Source organism: Herpailurus yagouaroundi, unplaced genomic scaffold, assembly GCF_014898765.1.
Source record: "Herpailurus yagouaroundi ecotype Mexico unplaced genomic scaffold, PumYag 77, whole genome shotgun sequence".
Classification (NCBI taxonomy): Eukaryota; Metazoa; Chordata; class Mammalia; order Carnivora; family Felidae; genus Herpailurus; species Herpailurus yagouaroundi.
This window is the reverse complement of record NW_024412388.1, coordinates 100347359-100364671: the sequence shown is the minus strand read 5'-3', so window position 1 is coordinate 100364671 and position 17313 is coordinate 100347359. Positions and strand designations below refer to the sequence as shown.

The 17313-nt window shown below is 46.4% G+C and overlaps 2 long non-coding RNA genes across 2 annotated transcripts in view; one reads left to right on the top strand and one right to left on the bottom strand.

Moving 5' to 3' along the window:
- Window positions 1-17313, top strand: part of LOC121027764 (uncharacterized) — a 26484-nt gene that overhangs the window by 7216 nt on the left and 1955 nt on the right. The window contains exon 2 of the long non-coding RNA XR_005788918.1: window positions 7947-8013. This is a non-coding gene — a long non-coding RNA (uncharacterized LOC121027764). The remainder of the gene's footprint in view (window positions 1-7946; window positions 8014-17313) is intronic.
- Window positions 7716-11384, bottom strand: LOC121027762 (uncharacterized). The gene is made up of 2 exons (XR_005788917.1): window positions 10556-11384; window positions 7716-8136 (listed from the first exon to the last, which is right to left on the bottom strand). It is a non-coding gene; the product is annotated as an uncharacterized LOC121027762 (long non-coding RNA).

Genomic DNA, 17313 nt, shown 5'->3' with positions numbered 1-17313 from the left:
CCCCGGTCTATGTGCCAATCCAGGATCATACATTGTATTCGTGTCTCTTTCATCTCTATGATTTGGGAACAGTTACCCAGCCTCTCTTTGCCTTAGTGCCTCACTTGGTAATATGAAAGGAAAGTCAGAGATAACCAGACATTTGAGTAAACCCTAAAACATTAAGAAAAAGACTAAAACAAACAAGTAAGCAAAAGAGACTTGGAAGAAATGGCTACAACACAGGAACCGGAATAAAACATTTAACATAGTTAAGTAGACTTCTCGGGGGAATTAGAGGTTTACAACAATGAAATAAGCGAAGGATGATAGAATGAAGGACCCTTACAAATTAAAAATATGACATAAAAAAATTTCCTTGAGGGGCGCCTGGGTGGCGCAGTCGGTTAAGCGTCCGACTTCAGCCAGGTCACGATCTCGCGGTCCGTGAGTTCGAGCCCTGCGTCAGGCTCTGGGCTGATGGCTCAGAGCCTGGAGCCTGTTTCCGATTCTGTGTCTCCCTCTCTCTCTGCCCCTCCCCCATTCATGCTCTGTCTCTCTCTGTCCCAAAAATAAATAAAACGTTGAAAAAAAAAATTTCCTTGAAAGACTAGAAGATAAAGTCAAGGACACCTCACAGAAACTCAAATGAACAAAAATACAAAGAAATAGAAAACAGTAAGGAAAAAATAACAGATTTAGAGAATCAGCCCCAAAGGTCCAACATCAGGCTAATAGAAGTTTCTAAAAGAGAAAAGAATTAAATCAGAGGAGAGATTATAAAAAATATCACAAGAATATTTCCCCAAACTCAAGCACGCATCTTCAGAATGAAACAGGACATGGACTGTGTTACAGAGAATGAACAAAATCCCACACCAAGTCACTTTATGTTGTTAAATTTCAGAACACTGTGGCTAAAGGAAAGATCCTATATTTTTCTGGAGAGAAAGAGAGGCCTGTACAAAAGATCAGGAATACGAAAGTTACCAGGCTTCTCAACAATAACACTGGAGGCTAGACTATGATGAAAATATGCATTAAAAACTTGGACAGAAACTTATTTTTAATCTAGAACTCTATATCTAGCTAAACTATTAATCAAACGTGAGGATAGAATAATTCATTTTGGGACATGCATGGATTTAAAAATAACCTCATACATATTCTTTTTGAAGAAGGTACTGGAGAATGCACTCCAAAAAAAATGAGTAAATTAAAAATAAAGAAAAAAAACTTGATCTCTAAGAACTTGGGCTATAACATAGGGAGCGTTGAAAGGAAATCATAGGGAAATAACCATGTCACAGTCTTAGAGAAAAACTAGTCCAGTTTGGAAAAGTACAGAGGACTTTCAGAAGGACTAGGAAATATCCAAGGGCAAAAAAATAGAATAGATGTGTGTGAGCATATGAAAACTATTCGTAGGAATGTGGCATAATTATTAGAGGATTTAATTAAAAGAAGCAATATGGAAATAGATAGGCTAAATTTTTAAAGGTAATCAACTCCAGGGGGAAGGAAATGAAAAAATAAGCATGGCTTGGGCATCTACTGTATTCCAGGCTTTATTCTTTAAGCTCCATGAGTCTACAAACAATTTCTGTTTTATTTATCATCGTATTCTCAGCACAGATTGCAGTGCCTGGCACATACTAGGAACTAAATAAATATTCCTTGAATGAATGCATAACAGGGCTAGGTCCTAGGTGGGGAAGAAAGAGAGCCAAAATGAAGTAGACAGAGTCCCTGCTATTTAGGAGATCACAATTGAAAACAAATACTCTTCAAATACCCAAGCCAGTATTCTGCTTTATTGGATTGTTCAAGACGTAGAGGGGATAAAGAGTGGGAAGAGACTGCTGTTTGGAGCCCAAGCTTTAAGTTGTCTGTGACTTATGTTGGCAGGAGATTTAGTTCCAATGTGGCCAACGTAGTATGTTTGAATCTCAAGAGAAGTACTCAGCAAGCAGATTGCTATAGAGTAACAACTGATTGTATTAGATTGTTTACTCCATTCTTCTTTCTCTCTCTTTACTTGAGTTTAATAATATGACAAAGTTGTTTATGTATCCAGAGTATATAAAGTAGGTCAACAGGAAGAAAAACCAGCCAATTTAAAAAATGGGCAAAAATTTGAACAGACAGTTCCCTGAAGAGAATAGATAGATGGCAGTTAAGCACATAAAAGGTGTTAAACATCACTAGGTATTAGGGAAATGCAAATTAAATTACAAAGAGATATCACTAGACACCTGTTAGAATGGCTAAAGTAAAAATATTAGAAGTACCAAGTGTGAATAAGGATGTGGGTAACAGGATCTGTCGTCACTACTGATGAGAATACAAGACGGCACAACTATTCTGGAAAACAGCTAAGCAGTTTCTTACAAAGTTTAAACATACACTCATCACACAATCCAACAATTCTACTTATGGGCGTTTGCTGTAGAGAATTGAAAACTTATGTTCCTGCAAAAATTGTACATGAATGTTTATAGCAGCTCAGCTTCTAATCCCCCAAACTAGAAAACTAGTACATAAAATGGAATGTTCAGCAGCAAAAAAGGAACAAGCTAGTGATACACACAGTAACATAGATGAATCTTGAAAGCATTACTCTGAGTGGAAGAAGGCAGTCTCAAAGGCTACATAGTGACTTCTACTTCTAGGAAATAGAGTAGATGTATTTTTCCCTATTCCTCCAGAGAATTAGCTTGGAAATTATAAAACAAACATAAAAAGACTCTGAGAGTTGAGAGAAGAAGACAGACCAGCTATGGACCTTGAGACTTGAAGAACAAAGAGTTGAACATTCTAGGATTTTTTTTTTTTTTTTTTTTTTTTTGCCTCGTATATCCAAGAATAAACGCTGAAGAAGCTGGCAACCTGGAAATTCCAATGGGTGCAGGCCCAAAAAATCCTAACAAAAGCCTGCCCTCTCTAGCCAAGTGGTCAGGTGGAGGGCAACCTCACAAGAGAGAAAACTTTTAGAAATTAACTGCTCTACTTTAGATAAGCACCATAGGCAAAACTATAGTTCCTATGTGAGCAAAGGTCAGATAGGGAGCCTAAACTCTCATGTCTAACAGGCTATAACAAGGCTCCCCTCTTGCTTCCCATTGAGGTAACGTCAGAAATAGCGTAGAGGCAGGATTTTCATCACTACCCGATGGTGTAGAGGTCATCCAACCCTATGGTGTCTCTGGTGGCCATGTGGGGAGTAGTAATGAAGCAGCCTTATCCCTCCCAGCCAAGAAGATACCACAGAGTGGAGGCACAGTGGGGAGCTGGAACCCCTACCTTTGCCCTACAGTAATGACGAGCATAACACCTCAGGTGTCAGCCAGGGCCAAGTGAGGGACCTGGTTTTCTACCTCTACGTAATCATAATGAAGTGGCTCCCCTTCGCCCTTCCCCACCTCTTTCCATCTTGGAGTAGTGTCAGAGACAGCCAGCTAAAACAGAAGGCTTAAATAAGATCACGAATTTCATAACTTAATACTCTAAATGTCCAGGTTTTAATAGAAAATCGCTCATCATACCCAAGAACCATGGGGGTCTCAAACTGAATGACGAAAGGCAAGCAGTAGATGCCAACACTAGGATGACAGAAATTTTGAGTTATCTAAAAAAGGTTTTATTTTTTTAATTATCTAAAAAATATTTTAAACTAGCCATCATAAAAAAAAACCAATTATGAACACACATTAAAAACAAACGAAAATATAAAGAGTCTCAGAGAAAAATAGAAAGTCTCGATGAGGAAATAGAAGGTATAGAGATGAACCAAATGGGTATTTTGGAACTGAAAAATACAATAACTAAAACTAAATGCTCAATGAATGAACTCAATGAGAAGATAGAAGGGAAAGAGGAAAAAACCAGTGAGCTTGACAATAAAATAAAAATTACCCAAATTAGCATCAGTCTAAACAACAGAGGGACAACACAAAGAAAATGACAGAACCTCAGGACCATAACAAAGGATGTAACTCGTGTCACTGGAGTCCCAGAAGAAGAGCAGGAAAAGGGCAAGGCTGAAAAAGTACTAAAGGAAATAATGGCTGAAAAATTAACAAATCTGGAAAAATACTGAAACCTACAGATTTGAGAAGCTGAGTGAGCTCCAAACAGGATAAAAATTTAAAAGCCCGTGACAATACATATCTCGGTAAAATTTTAGAACACTAAGACAAAGAAAAAAAAATCTAAAAACAGACCTAGAAACAATGGCTAGAGGGGGCAAAGAATTCGATTGACAATGGGTTTCTCATCAGAAACCATGAAGGTCAGAAAGAAGTGCCACGTTTTTTTTATATGCTGAACAATGTCAACCCAGAATCCTATATCTAAGAAAATAGTCTTCAGTAATGAAGGGAAAATAAAGACATTCTTATATGAAGTAAAACAAAAGGAAATTTCGTTAGAAATTTCATTAGAAATTTCATCCCTAGAAGGATGGCTAAAGGAAGTTCTTTAACAGAAGAAAATGATTTAAAAAAAAAAAAAAAAAAAGAGGAATCTTGGAACATCAGGGAGAATAAAGAACATGGTAAGCAAAATTAGGGGCAAACAACCCTCTTAAGTCTTCTAAATTGAGTTTGATAATTGAAGCAAAAATTATAATACTTCTATTGTGGTTCTAAGTATGTAGAGGGAATATTTAAGAACAGTATACTATAAAGGGAAAAAGATATAAAGGGAGGGAAGATTACTATGCTTTCCTTGAACTGGTGAAATGATGGCACGAGTAATACCAAAAGCAACCACTAAAAAAAAAAAAACCTACATAAGGAGAGACATTCAAAAACAGTATAGGTAAATAAAGGTGGAATTCAAAAAAGTGCTTAAGTAAGGCACAGGAATACAGAAAAAAGAAAACAGAGACATGAAAAGCTGACAAACAGAAGACAAAAAATAAAATGGAAGGCTTAGTTCCTTGCATTTCAATAATTACAGGGGTGCCTGGGTGGCTCAGTCATTTCAGCAGCCAACTCTTCATTTTGGCTCAGGTCATGGTCTCACGATGGTCATGAGATCAAGCCCAGCATAGAGCCCGTTTGAGATTCTCTCTCACCCCCTCCCTCTGCCCCTCCCCCCACTTGCTTGTGTGCTCTCTTGCACTCTGTCTCTCAAAAACAAATTACATTAAATAGCTATATGCAAAACAATGAAACTGGACTCCTTTCTTATGCCAAAAATACACTCAAAATAGATTAAAGCCCTGAATGTGAGAGCTGAAACCATAAAATGCTTAAAAGAGAACATAGGCAGTAATTGCTTGAAAATGGCACTTTGCAACATATTTCTGGATATGTTTCCTCAGGCAAGGGAGACAAAAACAAAAATAAACTATTGGGATTACACCAAAATAAAAAGCTTTTGCTCAGCAAAGGAAATCATCAACCAAACAAAAAGCAACCCAGTAAATGCTATTTCCATTTTTGCAAACGGTATATCTAATAAGGGGTCAATATCCAAAATATATAAAGAACTTATACAACTCTTCACCACCACCCCCACCCCCCACCTCCAAATAATCCAGCTAAACATGGGCAGAGGATCTGAATAGACATTTTTCCAAAGAAGACATACAGATGGCCAACAGACACATGAAAAGATGTTCAACATCACTAATCATCAGAGGCCAATGCAGGGCTCAAACTCATGAACCATGAGATCATGACCTGAGCCGAAACCAAGAGTCAGACGCTCAACCGACTAAGCCACCCACGTGCCCCACCACAATCAATTTTAGCCCACTCTTATTAATTTCCAAAAAACCCCTATATCCTTTATCAGTCACACTCATTTTGCCCCAACTGTCCTCCGTGCCCCACCAGTCCTATGCCTAACACTTATCTACTTTCTGTCTCAATAAATTTGCCTATTCTGGACAATTCATGCCCACGTGATTATTGACAAGGTACAAGAACAGTTTAATGGTTCACTCTTTTAAAAATAAGTTTATTTGGGGCACCTGGGTGGCGCAGTCGGTTAAGCGTCCGACTTCAGCCAGGTCACGATCTCGCGGTCCGGGAGTTCGAGCCCCGCGTCAGGCTCTGGGCTGATGGCTCGGAGCCTGGAGCCTGTTTCCGATTCTGTGTCTCCCTCTCTCTCTGCCCCTCCCCCGTTCATGCTCTGTCTCTCTCTGTTCCAAAAATAAATAAACATTGAAAAAAAAATTTTTTTTTTAAATAAAAAAAGTAAAAAATAAAAAATAAGTTTATTTATTTGAGAGAGCGGGTGAGGGAGAGAGTGCATGCTCATGAGCAGGAAAGGAGCAGAGAGAGAGAGACAGAAAATCTGAAGCAGGCTGTGCGCTGTTAGCCCAGAACCTGACACGGGGCTTGAACTCACAAAAGATGAGATCATGACCTCAGCAGAAGTCAGTCTCTCAACCAACTGAGCCACCCAGGCGCCCCCAATGGTTCACTTTTTTTTTTTTTAACAAATAATGCTGGAAAAAATGGACATCAGTAGGCAAAAAAAATTTTTTTAACGAGTCTCAATGTAACTCTCACACCTTTGGAGAAAATTAACTCAAAATGGCTCAATGCCTTAAATGTCAAACATAAAATTATAAAACTTTGACACACAAAAAATAGAAAATCTTTGAGACCTAAGACTAGGCAAAGAGTTCTTAGACTTGACACCAAATTCATAACTCATGGAAGGAAAACTTGATAAATAGAACTTAATAGCAATTTAAAATGTTTGCTTTGCTCCTGTTAAGAAGATAAAAAAAAGACAAGCTATAGAATGGAGGGAGGTAATATTTGCTAACTAGATATCCAACCAAGAGCTAGTGTCCAGAATGTATAAAGAACTCTAAAAAATCAACAGTAAAAAGAGAAAGCGATCTAATTAGACCATGGGCAGAAGACATGTATAGACATCGCCCTGAAGAAGATAATCAGATGGCAAACAAGCACTTGAAGGATTGTTCAACATCAATAACCATTAGGGAAATGCAAATTAAAGCTGTGAGGTATCACCACATAGCTATCAGAATGGCTTCTAGAAAAGAAAATCGTGGCAACACCGAATGCTGGCAAGGATGCGGAGGAATTGGATCACTCATATATTATACTCCGGGGCATTTATCCTAGAGAAATAAAAGCAAGTTTTCACAGGAATACCTGTACCCCGGGGGCCTGGGTGGCTCAGTCAGTTAAGCATCCAACTCTTGGTTTCCGCATTGGTCATAGTCTCACAGTTCGTGAGTTCGAGCTCCTCATTGGGCACAATGCAGAGCCTGCTTGGGATTCTCTCTCTCTCTCTCTCTCTGCCCCTTCACAGCTCGCTCTTTCTTTCTCAAAATAAAGAAATAAGCTTTTTCTCTTGCTCTTTCTCTCTCAAAATAAATAAATAAGCTTTTTAAAAAAAATCCGTGCACTCACGTTTATACAAATACTCATGTATTTGTAATAGACAAAACCCGGAAACAATCCAGCGGCCCTTCGAAGGGTGAATGTTAGACACACAGTGGTGCCTCCAAATCATAGAATATCACTCAGCAGTGAAAAGGAACCACCTATCAATACACAGAAACAGCTTACGCAGCTCTGGAGAATTCCGCTGAGAAAAAGACAGTCCCGAGAGGTTACATACTGTATGAGTTCTTTCATGTAACAGTCTTGAAATGGCAAATTTTAGAAATGGAGAATGGATTCGTGGGTGTCACAGGTGGGGTAGGGTGGGAGAGAAGTGGGTGTGGCTATGAAGGGCAATAGGAGAGATTGTTGTGGGTTTGGAAATGTCTATAACTTGACCCTGTCCCGTCAGTGTTCTGGCTGTGGTATTACACTATCGTTTTGCAAGCCAGTACCGTTAATGGATTAGTCGAAAAAGGGTACATGGAATCTCTATATTATTCTTTACTGCTGCATGAACCCACGTTTGCCTCAAGATTAAAAATTTAATGTAAAACAAGCTTACATACTGTCTCATTCCATTTATAGGACGTTCTTGAGAAGACCAAGCTATGGAGACGGAGAACAGCTCAGTGTTGTCAGAGGTTAGGAGAAGGTGAGGGTGGGTGTGACCAAGAAGGCAGAGCCCCAGGGAGAATTTTCCGCTGATGGGATGTGTTCGGTACCCTGCTTGTGGTGGTGGTTATGTCAATCCATATATGTGTTGAAGTTCGTAGACCTACATGCCAAAAAGAAAGGCCATTTTATTTATTTATTTTTTTTATTTTTTTAAATTTTGTTTTCAACGTTTATTTATTTTTGGGACAGAGAGAGACAGAGCATGAATGGGGGAGGGGCAGAGAGAGAGGGAGACACAGAACCGGAAACAGGCTCCAGGCTCTGAGCCATCAGCCCAGAGCCCGATGCGGGGCTCGAACTCACGGACCGCGAGATCGTGACCTGGCTGAAGTCGGACGCTCAACCGACTGCGCCACCCAGGCGCCCCAAGAAAGGCCATTTTAAACGTATAATCCAAACATATACTATTAGTAACATATGCAGCCCATTTGTTTTTTTTTACAGTGCTTCGGTGAGTTTGGTTGGATAATAACAGCAGTTTAGATTTGCTTCCCTCTTTACTGGCTTGGACGATGTTCAATGTAGGACAGCGGGAAGGGCATAAAACGTGGAGTCAGACAGTCTGGTATTGTATCTTGGCTACGCCGTTTATTGGGTGCGTGATCTCGATCCTCATGATTTCATGTGTAAAGTGAGGCTCCTACCCACATCGCAGGGTTATTTTGCGGCTTCAGTGGAACGAGAGGGCCTCGACGTATTGTAGGAGGCCCCGAAATCTGTAAGGATGCCACGCCTTTTTTGTAGAAAATAAATTGTAGGCTTCGAACATAGCTGTATGGCTCCTTAACAATGTGTGTGAACACTATGGCGGCTGATACAATAAAAACATCTAATTGAAAGTTAGCTTTATGCTTTTTAGGTTATTTTCAAGCACAAGGGTCTTTTACACTTGAAAGTGAGTATACTTGGATATACTTGAGGTCCTTTATACGCGAAAGTATCGGAGATACGTGAGATGATGTCTGCTTAGTACTTGACGAGAGTTCAGAAGCAGGAGGAGGAGTAGCTGTGGAAGCAGAAGTAGGAGTTTAGTAGTAGGAGTAGAGTTAGTTGAAGCAGCAGAAAAAGAAGGGGCTGAAGAAGTAGGAGTCGTAATAACAGCGGTGATCGTGATAATAATATTAATAGCAGCCATAGTGGCAATAGTCGTGGTAGTAGTGATTGGAAAAATCGTGGCCACTGTCGTTGGAGTCCTATTTTCACATGCACTGTTTTCAAGTTTTAAAAAAATGTTTCATGTTTATTTTTGAGGGAGAGAGAGACAGAGACAGAGACAGAGAATGAGCAGGGGAGGGGCAGAGAGAGAGGGCGACACGGACTCCGGAGCAGGCTCCAGGCTCTGAGCTGTCAGCGCGGAGCCCGACGCGGGCCTCGAACTCAGGAACCGTGAGATCGTGAGCGGGGCCGAAGCGGACGCTTAACCGACTGAGCCCCCCCAGGCGCCCCTCACGTCTGCTGTTTTATGTGGTCCTCCCAGCATCCGTGAGGGGTGAAGGGCAGAGCTTGTACGCCCCATTCTACAATGAGAACTCGAAGGGGGCGGGAGGGTGCCTCCTTTTCCAAGATCTTGTGGTTTGAAGTTGCCACAGCTGAGAGGAGAGCCCAGGTCTTCCTCCTCGGAAAGCATGGCCTAGAGAAGCCAGGGAAGGTGGCCGTCGTAGCCCTCTCGGGCTGTTACAACAAACCACCACGGATTGGGATAGCTTAAACAACAGATCTCTCTCTCTCTCTCTCTCTCTCTCTCTCTCTCTCTCTCTGTTCTGGAGGCTGGAAGTCTGGGATCCAGCTGTCCGCTGATTCAGGGTCTGGAGAGGTGTCTTCCCAGCTTGCAGATGGCCGCCTTCTTGCTGTGTCCTTGTCTGATACAGAACCCTCTGGTCTCCTCTTCTTATAAGGGCACTGACCCCATCATGGGAACCCCACCTCATGACCTATTCTGCACCAAATCACCTCCCATAGGCCCCACCTCCAAAACCACGACGTTGGGAATTAGGGCTTCGGCATAAGAATTTCGTGGCGGTGGCAAGGGTGGGGCGTGGGGGACGCAAACGTTCAGTCCGTAGCAGCAGCCCTATTTAGTGTCTGAGGGATATATTCTACACCCAGGGATACTGGTACTTGACCTTGCACTCAGCGGTCCCACCGTGTTGTTAAGCAGAACAAGTGGCCTCCCAGTGTGCTCCCTGTTGCCTGCCTCGGCCGGGGCAAGTAAGCCCATTTGCCTTGGAAGCCAGCCAGGCAGGAGAGAGAGAGTCAAGCTAGTGGGAGCTGTGTCTTCAGGAGGAAGCCTTCCCCCTCAGGCTCCTCTGGGAGGTGGTCCAGGCCCTGTGATGGCCAGATCCCTGGGGCAGCCCAGCCCACCTACCAGAAAGGCCATGGCTCCGGGCACAGGAGGCCTGCGCCCGGGTGACGGCCTCAGCACTGATGCCAACACCTCTGCAGGAAAACAGGTGGGCTGGGCTTGCCCTCGCCCGTCTAGCCCCCGTGTCCTGAGATTCACCTCCCCAAGATTACAGTACCTACAGCGGTGCAGGGGCCGCTGGAAGCAGCCGGTCGGCGGGGCTGGGGTCGGCCACCCGCTCTGTGCTCGGAGACGACAAAGAGAAGGCGCAGCCTGGGCAGAGAGGGGGTAGCAGAGGGAATGCCGTGTCATCTGATCCATAGCTGATTAATCCTTTGAAAATGTGCTCTGGGGACATGTCCGTGAAGGACGTCACTGAGGTGGGGGAAGAATGTGGCCTGTTGTCTGGGCCCGGGACACAAAGGCCTATCTGTGCGCACGTGGGCACTGGGATCCAGGCCGGATCAGCTGCTCTGGTTTCCTCCTTCGTCTTCACAATACGACTACAGAGTTACAGTCTGCCCTTCTACCCCCGCCCCAGGAGAGCTGGGCAGTGGGATTTCTGCCCACTGGGTTCCTGCTGAGCACAGCCAGCAAGGCCAGCCTCCCGGCCCACTTGGCTCCTGGTGAGTCTAGAATTTCAACAGGCTGCATCTCCCTGCCCTCATTTACTGCCCTCTCTCGTCTTCCCTTTCTGTTGCCCTCCCCGGCACATGTGTGAGTGGCAGATCCAGGGTGATCTGGACCCAGCCGGTCACCGGGGAGCCAAGCCTGGAAGCCCGAGAGATACCCAGCTGGGTGGCGGCCAGCCGTGGCTCAGGGTCACTCTAAAAACAACTTTGCTCGGGCCGTGGGGCAGCGGCTGCCCTGGCTCCACCACCCTGATCCCTAGGAAACCGGGCAAGGGACGGTCTCCCCTGGCCGGAGCCCCTGCCGACACCCAGCAGGGAACCAGGGTGGCATCAGCATCAGAAAGCCTGGATTACACAGTGGTGCAGGCAAGGTTCTTAACCCCCCGGGAGTGTCGCTTTCCTCGTTTATGGAAAATGAGGATCGTAGTTCATGCGCCGTGCGATGCGGGGAGCGTTCCACGGGTGGGAAGCGTGGCTGAGCGCGGGGTGGACACGGCCGTGAAAGACATGCACACGTGCGCACCGTGCATCCGCCACTCGAGGCCATTTTCTCTGTGTACTTATAACCGTGGATGACTGCCGCGCGCCCAGCAGCGTGCTAGACGCGTAGGTGAACAAAAGAAACAAAATCCCTGGGCTACTAGCGTGCAACTTCTCATGGGGGGAGACAGGTGGGAAGCAATAGAGGTAGTAAATAAGGAGGGCCCATAGCATGCTAGAAGGTGCTAAGAGCTACGGGGAGAGACGGAGCAGAGTGAGAAGAACCAGAAGGTGCACGCGAGGGGGAAGGTTTCAATCTTTGGTGAAGAAAGGCCACATCGGGAAGGTGATACTTCTGGAGAGATCTGAGGGAGGGGAGAAAGGGAGCCAGGCAGACCCCACCCACCCCCCACCCACGAGGGCGAGGAGAGCATCCCCGGCAGAGGGAACAGCTCAGCGAGGTCCCTGAGGTGGAGGGGTGCCTGGTGAATCTATGGAGGGGGAAGGGGTGGCTCTGCAGGGGAGGGTGGGAGCGATGGACAAGGTGAGGGGATCAGGTCTGCAGGGTCTTTGTCTTGCTTTGCTGGGGCTGCCTATAAACAAAGTGCCAGGAGCGGAGAGACTTAAACAATGGAATGTTCTAGAGGCTAGAAGTTCACAATCAGGGTGACAGCACTGCCATGCTCCCTCTGAAGGCTCTAGGGAAGGACGTTCCAGGCCCCTCTCCTGGCTCCGCAGTTCCTTGTCTTCCTGTCTGTGCATGTGTCTGGGTCCAAATCCCCCCTTCTTCTTAGGGCCTACCCAATGACCTCATTTTAACTAATTACCTCTATAAAGACCCTGACTCCAAACAAAGCCATGTTCTGAGATACCGCGTGGGCGTTAGGACTTAAGCGTGTCCTTTTTGAGGGACACAATTTAACCCTTAACAGCCTGTAGGCCACCGAAAAGACCTCAGCTTTTGTGTTGGGATGCGGGAGCCATCTGAGGGACTGGGGCCGAGAAGGCAGGACACTCTGTGACTCCTACTTTGAAAGGATGACCAGTCTCTCCAGAGGTGATTTGTCCTCCCATATCTGTGCCCCTTGCGCCTCCCGAGTTGTATTCCTGGACGCAGTGCTGGGGAGGGAAGGGCTACTCTCTGTGGGGCCCGGGGGTGGGGGCAACCAGTGCCGGTAGCTTGCCCCCCGCCCCCTGCCCCGGCTGCCTTGCCATGTTTTATGACACTGTCACTCTCAGAGCTGGAAACCCAAAGTGGGTTGCGGTGTGGTGGGGGAAATTTCTGGACCATCCACCGGATGTGATTTCTCCCTCTGAGCCGAGCACAATCCCCAAGACAAGACCCCACCGTAGAGTCCCACGTGTCTACCCAGCTCCTTGCCTCGCTCCTCTGGGGCCCGCGCCTCCTTCTCACCTCACCCACAGTCCCCTCTCCTCCAGGAAGCCCAGTCTCTGGGAGGCGGCCATGCCCCCCTCCATCCCCCTGCCTTTCCCCCAAGCCTGTGAACCTATGGGTGTGAGCACCCCCCCCCCCGAGGTTTTCCCGCTCCCGGGGGAGGCCGGCATTGACGCGGTAAGCCTGTCACGCACAAAAGGAACGTTTTCCTGCTGTTGCTTTCACGGATGCTGAGAAAGGATCTGTTCTCTGTATTGTCATGTGGAGCGATTGAGGGAGCCCCTGGAGACCTTGGGGGCGGGGGGGGGGGGGACCAAAGTCTCCATTGCCACTGCTTTTACCTGTGTGGGTTGTCTAACTCTCCTTTCTCCCCACTGCTCCTTTTGACGTATGCCACGTTGGCCTGCAAATGGGCTCTTGCTTGTTCTTCCGAGGCAGCTTCTGGAGGCAACCCTGTCTCCCTCGGACGTTGACAGGGTCAGACCAAAACCATGAGGATGAAGCTAACACACAGAGGGGGTGGCGGCAAGGCCAGAGCAGGGGAGTGGGGCCCGTGCCAGGGTGAGGAGGCCTCCCATGCCCACCTGTCCCCGGGGCTCCTGTTCCCGGCAGGTGGGAGGCAGGGGAGGAAGGAGGGTGCGGGATGGGCCAAGGATCAAGCTCTATCTTCCCAGCTCTCCTTCTGTGGGTTGGGAAAGGTGTGTCTTTTTCTCAGGGCCCAAAGTTATCCATCCAGGTGATGTGAGCCCTCTCATCATTCTGGGGGCATCCCAGGAACACAGGACACCCCTCCTGCAGGCCTCCCAGGGCTCTGTCACCACAGCTCTCCTACACCTGGTCGACCCTCCCAGCTCAGGGGCGCAGGACCATAGGATAAACTACCACAGCCCAGTGTGGCTCGGGCCTCCTTTGTACAGGTCAAGCCGCACGAGCCGCCCGCAGACGTGGCCTGTTTTCTGACCTGGTGGTCCCCATGGGGCGGGTATTTCAGGTGGGACGTTTTGGGTCATTGCATGAGTGCGGGCCCTCCGACAAGCTGACGGCAAGACAGGATTACATTGCAAGCATTGTACTAGGGGAAATACCTATGTGAACCGAAATGGGCAGTGAGTCAGATGAGGCTGCAGAGCTCTCAGATTCTTCTCGTGCCGACCCGCGTGAAGGAGAGGGAGAAGGGGACATCCTAGACAGTCGTATAGTCTAAGGAAGGTTCAGCAAGGCCACTGGGGGGTCCTCTGTCCCATCAGCCGTCGGAGAAGTCTGAGTTTCCCAGGACTGGGTCTGCCTTAGTATTCCAGCTGTGCTCAGCCACTGGGAGCAGCCGTGACAAGGGTGGCTTGGCACAAACACAGCCGTGACTTTCAAACGCAGCAGCTGGGGCCCCTGGTTAGTTATGCTCCCGTAGTTGGAAGTCTGCAAGCTACAGTCTTAGGGCCAGCCACAGACGTGGCCACTTTGAATCACCTGTGGCCCTCACCCTTTGGAAATGGCTGGGTCCCCACCCCAGGAGCTCCATGCCAGGTCTGTGTGAGTGTTAAACTCAGGTAGTAGGGTCACCAGCCTATTTAGAGTTCTCATACAGACCAAACACACAACCGTGGAACACAGAAGACTCTCAAAGTATGGCCCATTGGCCACCCGCAGGAATGTTCGTTTAAAGTACACCTCTCTGGATTCCATCTCCGACCCACCCAGACGCCATCTCTGAGGGATGGCCTCGGAATTGGCGTTTAGCCCACCAACACACACACACACACACACACACACACACACACACACACGATTCTTGGGCCCTCTACATTTTGAATTTCAAATCAACTCGCTCTATTCTGCTGAGAATGAACGTGCGTATCAGAGTTCGTGTCTCAGTGTCTGGATTAGAAATGATGGGTGAGGACCACAGACTTCCAAACTGAGCTCTGGGGGACCTGTGCTTTGTGGTCTGGCCAAGCACAGGTGCTTCCATATCCCCTTTCCCCCAAAGAGTACAGTGGGCGTAGCATTTCTTGGGACCCACATGCTTAGGAACTTCAGCTTCATGCTTATAAGGATGTAGGGACTCTGAATCTCCCGACGTTTCTTTTCTGAATGACCCCCCTAGGAAGGTGTGCCTGGGGACCCTTCCTTTTAACACTCTTACGCACACCCATTGCCAGTTTCCATGGCCTGGGCTCCCAGGAACCTTCCCCACCTGTCATCTGTCCTTCCTTTATTCTATTAGCACCAGGTACTCAGGCCTCAGGGATTTCTTGTCTTATCTGTGCTTATCCACAGCATTCTTGGAGGGTCAACGTATATCCTGCAGCCCCATTCCTTCCAGTCCTGAGCGACCGGGAACACTCCTGCCTTTGTTGGTTTTCTTATCTCTGCCTTCCTCCACCTTGGAGGCCCGTCTCTGCCCCTGGATTCATTCCAGCCCACTTGGTTGGCCCTGCTGTGTTCTTGGCCAAACCCGGATGACTCATTCTCTGGGTGGACATTTGTAGAAGCATCAACTCTAAAAATCAATTTCAACCAATACTCCCCAGTACTAGTAATGGTACTGAAAATCTGGTCTCCTTGTGGCTGGTCACGGGGGTATTATTAAAACTCTTTAGGAACATCATTTGGCAATACATACGAAGTAGGAAGAGATCTAAGTGTAGGAGATTCAAGAGAACTTTGGTGTGGGAATTTCACTTTTGCAGATCTAGCTAAAGAAAATAAACCTGAAGAGGAAAACATTTCATATAAATTAAAATGTACGTTAGGGCACCTGAGTGGCTCAGTCAGTTAAGCATCAGCTCTTGATTTCGGCTCAGCTCATGGTCTCATGGTTCAGGAGATTGAGCCCCACATAGGATTCCATGCTGACAGTGTGGAGCCTGCTTGGGATTCTCTCTCTCCCTCTCTCTCTCTCTCCCTCTCTCTCTGCCCCTCCCCTGCTCATGCTCTCTCTCTCTCTCTCTCTCTCTCTCTCTCTCCCAAGAGAAATAAACAAACATGAAAAGAAATTTTAATGAAAATGTACGCTGTAGAAATTTCTAATATGGAAAAATTGGAAATAATAACAAATGGCTAATATTTATTACGTGCTTATTATGTACTAGGCATAACTAAATTCCTTATTATTTAATCTAATCCTCACCATGTCTCTGTAAGATAGGAACGGCTATTATCTGCAGTAAGAATGGCAATTAGTTATCCCCATATAACTTCTAGAATTTCCACTAGGCACCTAGTAAGTGAAAGAGGTATGTGGTAGTTTGGACTGCTGGCCGGGGCCCTGCCCTACCTCAAGACTCATTCCTTTCACTTTGAACACAACCATTTCCTGCCTCTCCCCCTCTTCAGCAATTAGAATACAATAGGGTAAGTGCCATAGCACAGCCAATTAATTACTTGAATCCCTACTGAGGACATCCGGCCCCCCTCTTTATAAAGTTGGGTTTATGGATCTGACAAGTCTTTAAATGAATTGGCTTAATATTTTTATTTATTATTTTATTTAAAAATCTTTTTTTTAATGTTTATTTACTTTTGAGAGAGACACAGAGACAGAATGCAAGTGGGTTGGGGCAGAGAGAGAGGGAGACACAGAATCCGAAGCAGGCTCCAGGCTCTGAGCCATCAGCACCGAGCCCAACGCGCGGGCTCGAACCCATGAGCTGTGAGATCATGAACCGAGCCGAAGTCGGCCGCTCAACCGACTGAGCCACCCAGGTGCCCCGGCTTAATATTTTTAATTGAATAAATTCGGAAGAGTGCCTCATTTTAGATCTAGCTCCTCATTTAAACCTTCAAGATCACCTGGATCCTGACCCTTTCATTTAGTATAGGAACTACCTCTCTCAAGTTTTCTTACTACAGAGATCCCACGGCACCTGCTCCAGGTTTTCAGTGCAGATGTTGGTTTGCTTAGGGCCGAGCAGGGCAACATTGAGACCTTCTCTAGATCAGGATGATCATGTTAAAACTCATCCACTGACACCGTTAAAAAAATAAATGACTTAGGAACTCTTCATATGTAAAGTTGTTGTCGGTCATCTGTTAGCTCCAAAGCATAATTTGAGTACCGGGTTGGCTCTTTGGCCAGCTGCTTCAGTGTCCTCACCTGGAATAAGAGTGATCATTCCACCTCCACAATGATGGGGGAGACACAGGTGACAGTGCCTCCCCCTGTACTTGCCACATGGATGGCCCTCGGTACATATGCATTGATTCATTTAAGCCCGCTTCTCCTCCTCCACATTCATTCGACATGCGTCTCAAGGGATGGGAATGCAGTCCTGGGCCCTACCCACGCCGTGGAGAACTCCAGATGACTGTGGGAGACCCAGTGGGGTAGCAGAGTCCAGGTTTGATTTGGTACTTGCAGACTTTTCTATCAGGAGAAACTGGCTCCCTTCCCTTCCCTTCCCTTCCCTTCCCTTCCCTTCCCTTCCCTTC